General features: G+C 36.3%; 1 pseudogene; it reads right to left on the bottom strand.

Moving 5' to 3' along the window:
* LOC125654290 (putative helicase MOV-10) overlaps positions 1 to 17,431 on the bottom strand; it is a 95,831-nt pseudogene that overhangs the window by 37,920 nt on the left and 40,480 nt on the right.

A 17,431-nucleotide genomic window follows, 5' to 3' on the forward strand; every position in this document is an offset into this window, starting at 1 on the left:
CCCTTGGAAGGTGATCTGGCCCTTTATTTTAACAATTTAGAGTTGAAATTGGCCCAGTGGTTTTTGAGAAGAAGTCAAAAATGTTAAAAGTTTACAGACGGACGGACGCCGGAATACGGGTGATCAGAAAAGCTCACCTGAGCTAAAAGCTAAAAACACATGTCTTAAAGACTCAGACATTCTACTTTGTATAAAAATATCTATGAAAATTAAAAATGCTATTTATTGATATTTTGGAAATCTATGACTTAAATCGTCAAGAAACATGCCAATTACAAAAAAAAAAAAAAAAAGACATCAGACAAATATATCTGAAATGGATTTAATGGCCAAAATTAAAAAATATTGCGATTTTTCAAATCTGAACCAGGCCTAATCGGAAATATAACAAGAGGCCTAAGGGCCACATCGCTCACCTGAGTCACCTTGGCCCAAATTTAAAGATTTTCCTTACAGATTCGAATGTAAAATTTTGATCCTTCTTGTGGCCCCACCCTACCCCTGGGGGCTATCATTTTTATAAACATGAATCTGCACTAAGTCAGGAAGCTTTCATGTAAATGTAAACTTTTCTGGCCCAGTAGTTCTTGAGAAGAAGATTTTTAAAGATTTTCCTTATATATATTTATATGTAAAACTTTGATACCCTATGATGGCTCCATCCTTACCCCAGGGGCCATGATCTAAACAAACTTGAATCTGCTTTATACCAGGAAGCTTTCAGGTAAATCTCCATTTCTATTAAAAGTAGGCCAAACTTCCAGGTCAAGGTCACAATATTAAACACCGAAGTACATCAAGGTCTTGCCATAAAGAATCTATATACAAAATATAAAAGCTTTACCCTAAGTAGTTCAGGAGATATTGACTAGATCAGAGATTTAAAAAGTGGGTCTAACTCTAAGGTCAAGGTCACGCTTCAAGAAATAAAAAGGTCTTGCCATAAAAGAACCTATATACAAAATATGAAAGCACTACCGTAAATATTTCAGGAGATAGTAAATAGGTCATGATTTTTTTTAATATGTAGGTCAAACACCATTGTGTACAAGGTCAAGCCATAAAAATCTATATTCAAAATATGAAAATCTCACCTAAAATAGTTCCGAATGTTTTCTTAAAAGTAGGTCAAACTCTGAGTTCAAGTTCACAAGGTCAAAGAACATAATATGAAATGAAAGGTCTTCAAGATTATATATATATAAATATGTATATATGTATATACACAACATATAAAGATCTACCTTCAGGACACATTGCATAGGTCAGATTTTTATTAAAAGTAGGTCAAACTTCAAGGTCAATGAAATACTTCAACACTAACCCTGACTCCATGGAACACAACAGGGAAGCCCACTTTTGGCAATGTTGTCCACTGACACAGAGAATGAGTCAGTTCTCTATCACCCTGTTCCCTCAATTCATCGTAGTAAAACAATTTTGACGACAAAGTCAGAATGGCTGGATGAGATCTGTAATTATCTACTAACTTTGTAACCTGCATAAATATAGAAACATTATAAGTTTAATACACATAAGCAAACTTTCTATTAGTTTACAACAGGTAGAGAATTCACCCATAAAATCTTCTTGCAGTAACAATATACCCACTGTATGATGTTACAGCAGTGATTGTTTCAATTGTATCAATGACATAAGCTGGCATTTTTTCTTCCTTCTCAGACACTCAGAAGTAAAATAAGATTCCATTTTTCCAGCAAAAGACACGAAATAAATTATACATTTCCCTTCTCAAAGCTGCTGTCCTCCAAGTGGAATAAACTGTCATAGGGTGAAGTCCTGACGACAACAGCATATAAAGCTTCCAGTATCTTACTGGTAGTGGACAGTATCTTACTAGTAGTGGACAGTATCTTACTAGTACTGGACAGCATCTTACTAGTAGTTGACAGTATCTTACTAGTAGTGGACAGTATCTTACTAGTAGTTGACAGTATCTTACTAGTAGTGGACAGTATCTTACTAGTAATGGACAGTATCTTACTAGTAGTAGTGGACAGTATCTTACTAGTAGTGGACAGTATCTTACTAGTAGTAGTGAACGGTATCTTACTAGTAGTGGACAGTATCTTACTAGTAGTAGTGGACGGTATCTTACTAGTAGTAGTGAACGGTATCTTACTAGTAGTAGTGGACAGTATCTTACTAGTAGTGGACAGTATCTTACTAGTAGTGGACAGTATCTTAAAAGTAGTAGTGGACAGTATCTTACTAGTGGTGGACAGTATCTTACTAGTAGTAGTGGACAGTATCTTACTAGTAGTGGACAGTATCTTACTAGTAGTAGTGGACAGTATCTTACTAGTAGTGGACAGTATCTTACTAGTAGTGGACAGTATCTTAAAAGTAGTAGTGGACAGTATCTTACTAGTAGTGGACAGTATCTTACTAGTAGTGGACAGTATCTTACTAGTAGTGGACAGTATCTTACTTGTAGTAGTAGACGGTATCTTACTAGTAGCAGTGAACGGTATCTTACTAGTAGTAGTGGACGGTATCTTACTAGTAGTAGTGGACAGTATCTTACTAGTAGTAGTGAACGGTATCTTACTAGTAGTAGTGGACGGTATCTTACTAGTAGTAGTGGACGGTATCTTACTAGTAGTGGACAGTATCTTACTAGTAGTAGTGGACGGTATCTTACTAGTAGTAGTGGACAGTATCTTACTAGTAGTAGTGGACAGTATCTTACTAGTAGTAGTGGACAGTATCTTACTAGTAGTAGTGGACAGTATCTTACTAGTAGTAGTGGACGGTATCTTACTAGTAGTAGTGGACGGTATCTTACTAGTAGCAGTGGACGGTATCTTACTAGTAGTAGTGGACGGTATCTTACTAGTAGTAGTGAACGGTATCTTACTAGTAGTAGTGGACGGTATCTTACTAGTAGTAGTGAACGGTATCTTACTAGTAGTAGTGGACGGTATCTTACTAGTAGTAGTGAACGGTATCTTACTAGTAGTAGTGGACGGTATCTTACTAGTAGTAGTGAACGGTATCTTACTAGTAGTAGTGGACAGTATCTTACTAGTAGTAGTGGACAGTATCTTACTAGTAGTAGACAGTATCTTACTAGTAGTGGACAGTATCTTACTAGTAGTAGTGGATAGTATCTTACTAGTAGTGGACAGTATCTTACTAGTAGTAGTGGACAGTATCTTACTAGTAGTGGACAGTATCTTACTAGTAGTAGTGGACAGTATCTTACTAGTAGTAGACAGTATCTTACTAGTAGTAGTGGACAGAATCTTACTAGTAGTAGTGAACAGTATCTTACTAGTAGTGGACAGTATCTTACTAGTAGTAGACAGTATCTTACTAGTAGTAGTAGACAGAATCTTACTAGTAGTGGACAGTATCTTACTAGTAGTAGTGGACAGAATCTTACTAGTAGTAGTAGACAGAATCTTACTAGTAGTGGACAGTATCTTAACTAGTAGTGGATAGTATCTTAACTAGTAGTGGACAGTATCTTACTAGTAGTAGTGGACAGACAGTATCTTACTAGTAGTAGTGGACAGTATCTTACTAGTAGTAGTGGACAGACAGTATCTTACTAGTAGTAGTGGACAGTATCTTACTAGTAGTAGTGGACAGTATCTTACTAGTAGTAGTGGACAGACAGTATCTTACTAGTAGTAGTGGACAGTATCTTACTAGTAGTAGTGGATAGTATCTTACTCGTAGTGGTGGACAGACAGTATCTTACTAGTAGTAGTGGACAGTATCTTACTAGTAGTAGTGGACAGACAGTATCTTACTAGTAGTAGTGGACAGTATCTTACTAGTAGTAGTGGACAGTATCTTACTAGTAGTAGTGGACAGTATCTTACTAGTAGTAGTGGACAGTATCTTAACTAGTAGTGGACAGTATCTTACTCGTAGTGGTGGACAGACAGTATCTTACTAGTAGTAGTGGACAGTATCTTACTAGTAGTAGTGGACAGACAGTATCTTACTAGTAGTAGTGGACAGTATCTTACTAGTAGTAGTGGACAGTATCTTACTAGTAGTAGTGGACAGTATCTTACTAGTAGTAGACAGTATCTTACTAGTAGTGGACAGTATCTTACTGGTAGTAGTGGACAGTATCTTACTAGTAGTAGTAGACAGTATCTTACTAGTAGTAGTGGACAGTATCTTACTAGTAGTAGTGGACAGTATCTTACTAGTAGTAGACAGTATCTTACTAGTAGTAGTAGACAGTATCTTACTAGTAGTGGACAGTATCTTACTAGTAGTAGTAGACAGTATCTTACTAGTAGTAGACAGTATCTTACTAGTAGTAGTGGACAGTATCTTACTAGTAGTAGACAGAATCTTACTAGTAGTGGACAGTATCTTACTAGTAGTAGTGGACAGACAGTATCTTACTAGTAGTAGTGGACAGTATCTTACTAGTAGTAGTGGACAGTATCTTACTAGTAGTAGTGGACAGTATCTTACTAGTAGTAGTGGACAGTATCTTAACTAGTAGTGGACAGTATCTTACTCGTAGTGGTGGACAGACAGTATCTTACTAGTAGTAGTGGACAGTATCTTACTAGTAGTAGTGGACAGACAGTATCTTACTAGTAGTAGTGGACAGTATCTTACTAGTAGTAGTGGACAGTATCTTACTAGTAGTAGTGGACAGTATCTTACTAGTAGTAGACAGTATCTTACTAGTAGTGGACAGTATCTTACTGGTAGTAGTGGACAGTATCTTACTAGTAGTAGTAGACAGTATCTTACTAGTAGTAGTGGACAGTATCTTACTAGTAGTAGTGGACAGTATCTTACTAGTAGTAGACAGTATCTTACTAGTAGTAGTAGACAGTATCTTACTAGTAGTGGACAGTATCTTACTAGTAGTAGTAGACAGTATCTTACTAGTAGTAGACAGTATCTTACTAGTAGTAGTGGACAGTATCTTACTAGTAGTAGACAGAATCTTACTAGTAGTGGACAGTATCTTACTAGTAGTAGTGGATAGTATCTTACTCGTAGTAGTGGACAGTACAGTGTATCTTACTAGTAGTAGTGGACGGTATCTTACTAGTAGTAGTGGACAGTATCTTACTCGTAGTAGTGGACAGTACAGTGTATCTTACTAGTAGTAGTGGACGGTATCTTACTAGTAGTAATGGACGGTATCTTACTAGTAGTGGATCATATGCTCCATGGTCAGCAAATCTCGATGCATCTCTGGCATAGACTGGCATATTCAATAACCTCTCCAAAAAAGAGAGGTTAAGGTCATAGTCTTTAGCAAAACTTGACCTTATTACTGGACCTAACTGCATGGGATCTCCTGCTAAAATTACCTGAAGTACAGAAGAAAATCATGTTTATTTTGATGTGCTATTGTAATTCTGAAAAGTTTTCTACTGTAATTCTGAAAAGTTTTCGCCCATTCCTTCATCATCTCAAACAGGAGAATTCATAATTGGGTGAATCTAAATTTGCTTACTACCCTACCGTAATATTATGGTTGAAAGTGAATTTATAAAGCCATTTTTTGTATTAGTTGTTTTACAGATCCCCAGACCACATATTTTGCTGTTTGAAAAAAAATCCCCCCCCCCCCCCCTGTTTTTATTATCATTGTTATCACTGATTAAATGTTTGATAACATAAAAATCCAGAAATGCTTGTTTGTGGTTTGAATTCTCTACATTGATAATTGTTATCACTTTAAACGATACACCCCCTTCATGATACGATACATATATTGCAATACTTATGCCACAATTCTTTCAATACGACACAATTTACAGAAGAAACCAAAATAAGAAAAATTTAATTACTAAGATTCAAAATCACAATTTTAAAAGGAAAATGTTGCCAAATGGTAAGATATCTGTTGGCTCTGTAGTTTAAACTGATAAAATTCAGCATTACTTTCGTCAGCCTTAAGGCAAAAAGCAGTCTGAACGTTATTCGACGCTATTTTGTCCCTCATGCAGGTAAAAGTAATAAGTACACGCTGAACCCGTTTGTAATAAATTTTTGTAACATTATTGATTAGGCATTCATATCATAAGCCTACAGTATATTTTTCATTTGATTGTAGTCTTTTATAAAAAAAAGTCAGGGCCATTTTAGTACCATAGAATTGAAAGAAAATCAATGCACATGCATTCATATGCACACGAGTATCTCTCTGCACTTGCGTTGATGTCTTTCAACAGACATTTCAAGCAATAATATACCAATACTATGAATTTCACATTGTTTGCATTAATCATATATAAAAAAGTTATCGTAATTTTAAAATCGTCCAATTAGAATTTAGTACATGTGCTGACCAATGCTGTAATTTGACCATAACAAATTGTAAGGAGTACCAAGATACATCTACACCATAAACTTCAAAAGATTCTGATGAAAAACAAAATTGTTATGGTCCTTCAAATAATGAACGTTCAAATGACGCATGCACATTGGCATTTTTTTTTTATCAGTCTTCTATTGATATTATCTACCTATGTTGTAAAATTCTTCCCATTCCCTTTATTCATAAGAGAGCCAGATGTTTTAGTATTATCCAATCAAAATGAAGCACACATGCAGATTTGAGTCTCAAGATATACATGTACCTACATTAATAATTCAAACAAATTCATAGAAAAACAAAAGATAGACTGATTCCAAACTTAGTGGACCAAAAATCCAATGCACATGGTTGCATTTTCAGATAAAATGACATTTGTTCTACACTCTACAAATGATATACTATCATTCTAAAAAGGCTTTAAATTGATCCTTGAGTAGTTTTTGAGAACACTCCCAGACAATAAAGTACCAGAGAAAACAATAAGAAGAATATTTTGTTTGGGGATCATAATAGCCAGGTTATCTAAACCAATAAATTGTACCAAACCTGGCTGTTCTCCCCAGCTGCAAAGTTCACAGAAATCAGACACTCAGGTTCTGTAGCTTGGCCAGCCTAAAACAAAAATCAAACACTCTGATTATATAGCTTGTTCTAAAACAACAAACAACACTCAGATTCTAAAGCTTGTTCTAAAACAACAAACAACACTCAGATTCTATAACTTGTTCTAAAACAACAAACAACACTCAGATTCTAAAGCTTGTTCTAAAACAACAAACAATCACAGATTCTATAACTTGTTCTAAAACAATCACAGATTCTATAACTTGTTCTAAAACAACAAACAATCACAGATTCTATAGCTTGTTCTAAAACAACAATCATATTCTATAGCTTGTTCTACCTGAAAAACAACAATCTGTAGCATTTTCTGTTCCAGTAGTTTATAAGCACTACCAGAAGTAAGACCAAAATATAATGTTAATTAACCTTGACCTCATCAAGCTTACCTCATCAATAAACACATGAGTGAAATGTCCAGCCTTGATTCCACACATGTACAGTGTGCCTGCAGTGACAGACGTGCAGATTACGACACGGTAGCGAGACGCCATGTCTAAATCTTCTCCTATTGTACAGTAGGGGCCGATACAAGTAGGTATTCCCTGCTCAACAAAAAAGCAAATCTAAAATTTAGTTTGATACAAATATATGGCACGCGCGAATCACATTAATTAGATAAACCTACTTTAACGGAGATAAACTAACTTTATCGACCGTTAATCCTTAAGCTAGTTTTTCAATTTGATAAATTTAAGTTTATCGTTGTTAGGTTTATCTAATTCATGTGGTTCACGCATGCCATACAAATAGGTTTTCCCTGCTCAACAAAACAGCGTGTCAAAAATCTGATAGAATCAAAAAGACACGTCTGGAGTAGTGTGTTCCAAAATAACTAGCTTAAAAACAAAACAGACAAAAATAAAAATTGGCCTGTAAAAGCCTAATACTGATCTACTGAATACTTCGATATTATCTATATTTAATTCCACTATAAATCTGGCTGAGGACTGATGAGAAAATCATAAAGAACATCAGTTGTAACAGACAATTTAATCACCAGCTACCTGATCATTTTTAAAATTGTATTTCCTGGAAGAATTTGGGTTAATTATTGTACTCTAATTTAAGCATATATGATTTTAAATTTTCGGTACACACTGCTGCACCAATCATAATATCAATATGTCTACTTATTCCATTGTACAGACAATCTGTCTACTTATTCATTGTACAGACAATCTGTCTACTTATTCCATTGTACAGACAATCTGTCTACTTATTCATTGTACAGACAATCTGACTACTTATTCATTGTACAGACAATCTGACTACTTATTCCATTGTACAGACAATCTGTCTACTTATTCATTGTACAGACAGTCTGACTACTTATTCATTGTACAGACAGTCTGACTACTTATTCCATTGTACAGACAACCGGACTACTTATTCATTGTATAGACAATCTGTCTACTTATTCCTTTGTACAGACAATCTGTCTACTTAATCTATTGTATAGACAATCTGTCTACTTAATCTATTGTACAGACAATCTGACTACTTAATCTATTGTATAGACAATCTGTCTACTTATTCATTGTACAGACAGTCTGACTACTTAATCTATTGTATAGACAATCTGTCTACTTAATCCAGTGTGCGAATTTAACCATGGACCGATAGACAATATCTATAGAAAATTGAGTCGGTCTATAAAAATCCAATCTGATTAAAACCAGATCCTGAGATCCGTTCACTTGGATCGCTACACTAGGATCTGACGTAACCCCATATAGGGTCACGTCCGCATGACCTTTCGCTTGGAATATTCATGAGAACTATCAGCCAGTCAGATTGCGCCATACAGACAATATGATGGCTATTTAGGCGGTTCCTGGCAATTCGTAAACAAATTGCTGTAATCTCTCTCCCACGAAGTTTATTCCACACTGTAAAGTTGTATATTCTCGCATAACGAATTTTAAACTTTCGCAATAATCCCTAATCTATTCCGTTCATTCAAACAACAAAACGTACGATATGAAATATACCCAAATTAAATTAATTGTGAATTCAGATTTATGTATGAATAGGGATGGGTACGAATTGAATAGTTTTCAAGATGGTTTACTTAAATAACGCGAGGAATATAACGCCAGTCGACGTAAACGGTGCATTGTGACGTCGCATCTAGCTGCGATATGTTTTCTTTCAAACCAAACAATCGCAGCCATTTTCCTTGAATTGTGAACTCCATCGGGATTTTTTAGCGTTTGAATGAAAGAAAACCCGCAGAGAATACAGACGTTGTTTAAATCGCATGTTTTGACAGGTGTGCAGTCGTCTGTCAAACGCGCAGCCATTTTTTTTTTTATATTTTATTTATTTATTTTCTTTTTTTTGCATCTCTAACGTAAATAATGACGCAAAGGTTCATGGGAGAAAAATTATCGTTGGTATAAATCGACAGGGTCAATTTGATTGGCTTAATGAAAGGTCATGCGGACGTGACCCTATATGGGGTTACGTCAGATCCTAGTGTAGCGATCCAAGTGAGCGGATCTCAGGATCTGGTTTTAACCAGATTGATAAAAATCGAAATAGCTATAGACCGACTTGTCTATAGGAATTCTGAGTAAAAAAAAAATGATTCATGCCACTTATTAAACATATACCAGTTTATATGTATTACGCTGATGTTTCTGTTCACCCCTTAGCTGTAAAATTTGTATCAGATTATTCCATTTTCAAGGGGGGGGGGGGGGGGGGGGGGGGGGTAATCAATTTACTTCAATATACACCATTTTCGTGCAAATGTCCTTTTTTGAACGGTTAAAATAAGTGGAAGGTGCATGTCCTGGAATCAAACGGAAAAGCGGTCAGTAAAACAAGTTCCAGCAAGGCTAAAGTCGCAGAAAATTATGAGAAAACAAAACCTAGTAGAAGTGACTTAGATGAAGAATCAGTGAAACTGAGCGGGATCAAAATGAAAAAGAAAACAAAATTCTAATTGAACATCTTGTGCATGAAATTAAAAAAGAATATAATTAAACTATGAATGAATTACCAAATTGAATTTGTGTCTATTATTTATTTTTTAATAACAATGAATATTGCATGATAAATTTCGGTCTATAGGAATTTGTTGTGGTCTATAGGAAATGAAATAACTATGGACCTAAAGTCTATAGGACTTTAAAGTTAGTTTCGCACACTGTTAATCTATTGTACAGACAATCTGACAACTTATTCCATTGTACAGACAGTCTGACTACTTATTCCATTGTACAGACAACCGGACTACTTATTCATTGTATAGACAATCTGACTACTTATTCATTGTACAGACAACCGGACTTCTTATTCATTGTACAGACAGTCTGACTACTTAATCTATTGTATAGACAATCTGACTACTTATTCATTGTACAGACAATTTCACTACTTAATCTATTGTATAGACAAGCTGTCTACTTAATTTATTGTATAGACAAGCTGTCTACTTAATCTATTGTACAGCCAATCTGTCTACTTAATCTATTGTACAGACAGTCTGACTACTTAATCTATTGCACTGACAATCTGTCTACTTAATCATTGTACAGACAATCTGTCTACTTAATCTATTGTAAAGACAATCTGACTACTTATTCATTGTACAGACAATCTGTCTACTTATTCATTGTAAAGACAATCTGTCTACTTAATCTATTGTACAGACAATCTGACTACTTATTCATTGTACAGACAGTCTGACTACTTAATCTATTGCACTGACAATCTGTCTACTTAATCATTGTACAGACAATCTGTCTACTTAATCTATTGTACAGACAATCTGACTACTTATTCATTGTACAGACAATCTGTCTACTTATTCATTGTAAAGACAATCTGTCTACTTAATCTATTGTACAGACAATCTGACTACTTATTCTATTGTACAGACAATCTGACTACTTATTCTATTGTATAGACAATCTGACTACTTATTCCATTGTATAAACAATTTGTCTACTTATTCATTGTAAAGACAATATGTCTACTTAATCTATTGTACAGACAATCTGACTACTTATTCATTGTATAGACAATCTGTCTACTTATTCCATTGTATAGACAATCTGACTACTTATTCCATTGTACAGACAATCTGACTACTTATTCTATTGTACAGACAATCTGACTACTTATTCATTGTATAGACAATCTGACTACTTATTCCATTGTACAGACAATCTGAATACTTATTCATTGTACAGACAATCTGACTACTTATTCCATTGTACAGACAATCTCACTACTTATTCCATTGTACAGACAATTTGACTACTTATTCCATTGTACAGACAATCTGTCTACTTATTCCATTGTACAGACAATCTGACAACTTATTCATTGTATAGACAATCTGACTACTTATTCCATTGTACAGACAATCTGACTACTTATTCCATTGTACAGACAATCTGACTACCTATTCTATTGTATAGACAATCTGACTACTTATTCCATTGTATAAACAATCTGACTACTTATTCATTGTATAGACAATGAGACTACTTATTCCATTGTATAGACAATCTGACTACTTATTCCAGTAGACATCTGATACAACCTCCTGACTTCTTTGTGATGCATTCAGCCTTATCATGTCACAGGTCTTGATAGCACCACTCATGTGTAGCCTCTCAGCCTTAAATTAAGAATATATCATTCAGTCTATTCCTTTTAATTACATTTTAAAACAAAAATTAATAATTGAAGAAAATTATTAGAAAACACAGAAACATCACTTTTAAGTTTAAATAATTTCCAATCTCCTGCTATTTTTTATAAAAGGCACCACAAAATTTCTTTGTTACTTCTTGAGGGAGTTGAAAATCTGTCATGCAATTTCTAAACACGCCCTGTGCTTACAATGAGGTCAGCTGCACTGTTGGACGGAGTACAGGCCAGGATTCTGCTGTGTGATATTTGAGTCAGCACCTGCAGAATAGATTCCACCACTGTCATAGTCTTCCCAGTGCCTGAAATATAAACACATACTGACCCAGTGTCTAAAATGTAACCACATACTGACCCAGTGTCTGAAATGTAATCCACACACTGACCCAGTGCCTGAAATCTATCCACACACTGACCCAGTGCCTGAAATGTAACCACACACTGACCCAGTGTCTGAAATGTAACCACACACTGACCCAGTGCCTGAAATGTAACCACACACTGACCCAGTGCCTGAATGGTAACCACACACTGACCCAGTGCCTGAAATGTCACCACACACTAACCCAGTGCCTGAAATGTCACCACACACTGACCCAGTGCCTGAATGGTAACCACACACTGACCCAGTGCCTGAAATGTAACCACACACTGACCCAGTGCCTGAAATGTCACCACACACTGACCCAGTGCGTGAAATGTAACCACACACTGACCCAGTGCCTGAAATGTAACCACATACCGACCCAGTGCCTGAATGGTAACCACACACTGACTCAGTGCCTGAAATGTCACCACACACTGACCCAGTGCCTGAATGGTAACCACACACTGACCCAGTGCCTGAAATGTCACCACACACTAACCCAGTGCCTGAAATGTCACCACACACTGACCCAGTGCCTGAATGGTAACCACACACTGACCCAGTGCCTGAAATGTAACCACACACTGACCCAGTGCCTGAAATGTCACCACACACTGACCCAGTGCGTGAAATGTAACCACACACTGACCCAGTGCCTGAAATGTAACCACATACCGACCCAGTGCCTGAATGGTAACCACACACTGACTCAGTGCCTGAAATGTCACCACACACTGACCCAGTGCCTGAAATGTAACCACACACTGACCCAGTGCCTGATATGTCACCACACACTGACCCAGTGCCTGAAATGTAACCACACACTGACCCAGTGCCTGAAATGTAACCACATACCGACCCAGTGCCTGAATGGTAACCACACACTGACTCAGTGCCTGAAATGTCACCACACACTGACCCAGTGCCTGAAATGTAATCCACACTGACCCAGTGCCTGAAATGTAATCCACACAGACCCAGTGCCTGAAATCTAACCACACACTGACCCAGTGTCTGAAATGTAACCACACACACACACTGGCAACAGTACAACAGTCAGGATGTTTTGATATTGCATTGTGAAATAAGATAAGTGTTGAGATTGTTCTCAAAGTTTATCATTTTTCAGGGAAAAGGAAACTCCATTGATTCCCAACCTGCATGATTAGATTGATTTAACGTCCCTCTCAAGAATTTTTCACTCATATGGAGACATCGTCATTGCCAGTGAAGGGCTGCAAAATTTAGACCTATGCTCGCTTTCAAAGCAAAGATCTTGAAAATTATTTTCATGTCCCCAACTTGGTGAATTATTGGAGTTTTACGAAGAGGCTTACTTTTACAATCGACGGCTGAAGGGATCAAAACCAACTACAGAAATTGGACCGAAATAAATATAGAATCTGCTTCATTAAAGACACCAAAACTGACAATTATTTTTAATAATTGAGTATTGCAAACTCTTTAGCAACTCTTACAGTCCCTGAAACGTTCTACTTTCCCACTTGAACGGTGAGTGAACGACAAACTCTTATATTCGTCTCTCATTTAGAATTTTTTTAACAAAAGCTCAAATGAACCTTTCGGCATTCACAGTGCATAATCCTAACCTTTTGTACTTCAAAATTAAATTTCTGATATAGTAAGAAAGTCTCCTTCCACTCTTAAACACACGTTCAATTTTCATTTTCGCCTTGCTATCAAGATTGGTCCTTTCACTTTGGTGTTCCGAATGACAATGAAAAGACTGAACGATGAATGAACGGTGAGTGCACGCTGAACGCAAAACTGTGAGCGGAGAGCTCACGGTGAACGCACGCTGAGCGAACGGTGAGCGAACGTAAAATTGGTAAAGTAGAACGTTTCAGGGACTGTATCCTTTCTACATTTGTTCCACTCTTTTGCAATGCACTACTCATTTTGACTTTTAATTAAGTTAAATTCATTGATTTTCAAAAGTAATTTTGTTAACTGTGAATGACAAGCTGAGAAATGCACAAAGGGACCCAGAAAATTGCCATAAAAAAAAAGATTACTGTATATCATAAGTGTACAACAGCACGCTCAATGTAAGCACACAAACTCAAGTTATCCTAACATTTCTAGATGTGTCATCAGCCCTGAAAACTTAAAAGTTCTCTATATATTACATCTTGGGTTTCTGGCTCCCCCTGGAACAAAGCCAATCCCCCTCCCACAGCTCTATACTAGACCCAAAAGTTGAGGGGGTAGGCTTGTTGAGATATATTTTGTCATAGCTTCCCCTAATTTTAAAAACAATGATACGTCCTTGTACACCTCTCTTTCGTGTTGAAACTCTCAGTCTAAATGTGATGTGTAATTATATACAGGTGACTCTCGATAACTCGAAGTTCAAGGGACCTTGATAAAACTTCGAGAAATCGAAAGTTCGAAACTCGGAAATTGAAGATCCGCCGGTATGGTTAAGATTTTACAGTAACTGGAAATGTATACCAACAAGATCATATGATATCGTTTTGACATGTTTTCCTTCATATTCGTCAGGTACTTTGAAATCAAAATAAAAAAATTTATTTTGCATTAATAAAAACATTTCAAAGTTTATGTATTTATTTGTTCTTTAATCGTGCTTAGATAGGCATTCAAAACAAAATTCCGATAACGCTTTACTATCGCAAACTAAACAGAGCACAATGTTATGTCGCTTTACCCAAAGCAAAAATTCTAATGAATGAATAAAATGATGTTTTAGAGTAACTTTACACAAAGAACAAACTCGAGAAATTTAATAGTCTGTAGATCTCTAAATTATGTATAAAACTTACTCCCTCGTTGTCAAGTCAAAACAAATTATAGATTTTATTCATAGTCGGATTATATATAATTTTAATCATCGCGACACAAAACCCCAGTGCAAGGTGTAAACTTACCCATTAGCCAATCATATATTCAAGTGTGTCACCTCCACAAAGAAGCACCAGCGATGTTTCAACTTTGTAAACACCTAATTACCCCTCCGGCATTCAACAAAATCCAGGTAAGGTCCAAGTGAAAATTATTACATGCTTGGGTAACGGTGGGTATACGCTACCACCACTTCGAGAGATTGAGAGTGAAAAACAATGAAATGTGTTTTACAGGACCCAACTTCACTTCGAGAGATCGAAAACTTCGAGAGATCGAACGTTCAAGAGATCGATAGTGAATTTGTTTTGTTATGTAGAGAAAAAAATCGGGATCATGATTTCACTTCGAGAGATCGAAGTTCGAGCCATCGAGAGTCACCTGTACATGTATATCAATATACACTGCAGAATCAACAATATTTGTAGTAACTCAGTTTTCCTTAATTTAGGGTTTCCCTGCCCTTTTCACCACAAATTCATGACACCCCAATTTTGAATTACACATACACATGAAAGGTGAAGATAACGAACAGTGATCAACTCATGACTCCCAAAAGGAATACAAAATAAAGAGTTGAGCATACACGGAACCCTGGATATACATGTACCAGAGGTGGGATCAGGTGCCTAAGAGGAGTAAGCATCCTCTGTTGACTGGTCACACCAGCCGTGAGCCCTATGTCTTAATCAGGTAAACGCATAAATATCTTGAAAAGCTTGACTACAAATACAGGTTTGAATTGCTCGAAACATGAAAATTGGCCCCCACAAAACCTGATTACTCCCTGGTATACCAGTATATACTATACATTATCGATATGAACATTTGACATGTGCTTGTCCTAAATACCGTACCCTGTGGAGGTCCGGGATAGAATAGGTAAGACCAGAAAAACAGAGGCCCCCTGTCACAACAGGTGTGGCACGATAAAGATCCCTCCCTGCAGAAAGGCCAAAAGCACCAAGCATAGGCCTAAGTTTTGCAGCCCTTCACTGGCAATGGTGACTTCTCCATATGAGTGAGAAATTCTTGAGTGGGGCATTAAACAATATACAACAACTGAATGCTGTAAAGTCTTTGAATTTTGCAAATATCACTTTAAAATTTTTCATATTTGGCACTTCCAAATTTTTCATATTTGGAGTTGGCCCCTTTGAACTGTAAAAGTCAGCTGTCAATTTAAGCCTCTTCATAAAACTCCACTAGTCAGTATGTATTTTGAACTGTTTTAATATAGACCTGCAAGCTTGTAAGTCTGCATAATCTCCATAGCAGATGTCCTACATTTTCCATGTCCCAAAAAACATAAATTTAAGTGTTTTTTATCAACATTGATCAATACATAAATAGTGCATGTAGTTGAGAGTAACATTGAAAATGTTCAACCTAAGAAAACCATTGTCAACGGAGGTGCAAGGTGAAAATTTTCAATGTTACCTTCAACTACATGCACTATTTTTATTGTACTGAATGCCATATATTTATTATTAACAAAATACAAAAATGCATCTGAATTTTTTTAGTTATATATTTTCATGCCAGAAAATTTCAACCTGGTGAAATTAATTCAAAATCAAAAATTCAAATTGTTCCTTTTGTGCGATAGTTACACAGTACACGTAGGCATCAGTAAACTGTAAAAGTGATTAGTCAAGCTGGGGGTTATGTACGCGTTTTTCCACAGCCAACATTACGCATGAGAGGAGAGGGGGGGGGGGGGGGGGGGGGGGGGTCGGCGGAATACGCGGTAACTGAATATAACATATATTATATCAAATATTCATAACTGATACAATATACGGGAGGAATTTACGCACTTATTACGTGGCAACATAATAAGTATAAATTTCCCCCACGTGTTAATAACCACTTTAACAGTACCTGCCAAGCTGCTAATCGTTTCATTATTTTAATCAACTGATTCATTCAAAATCTCACTGTAATTAACATTTTTCTAAAATTTTCAGCATTTTGACACATGTGATAATCTTTCATAATATCATCCATTGTCAAGTAATGTTTTCTGTTGCTAGATACAATCACCCTGTAGGGTGTGGCTTTTACTCCCACAGGGAAACCAGATTTTTCAAATGTTTCTCAGCCAATCAGATTCAAGTATTTTACAAAATAATCAAGCATACCTGGTGGGCCAAACAATATGTAGGGCAGAGGACGCGATTGTCCATGTAGAATCCTTGAAATGGCCACCTTCTGTCTTCTGTTCAGGTTAGGATTGAAGAACATCATTCCCCATCATTCCCTGCTGGACTGGCCCGAAACTGACCACTGCTGACTCTCTTTAGTTGAGAGGGTTGGGAATATACAGTGGATGGAAAGAGAACTGAAAGTAGAGTATAAGGTCTGGAGTGACCAGTGCTTCTGAATTTTATTTTGGGTACCAAAAAAGTTTGAAACCTTAATACACTTCAGATGAATTATGCATAATGCAGAAAACCATTAACTGTTCACAACCAACACTTCATTACACAAGGAATGCCTTTATTGTTTGATGTCAATTTCATTTATCAATATTTCTTTTGGAT

This window comes from Ostrea edulis, chromosome 7 (genome assembly GCF_947568905.1).
Source record: "Ostrea edulis chromosome 7, xbOstEdul1.1, whole genome shotgun sequence".
NCBI classification, from domain to species: domain Eukaryota; kingdom Metazoa; phylum Mollusca; class Bivalvia; order Ostreida; family Ostreidae; genus Ostrea; species Ostrea edulis.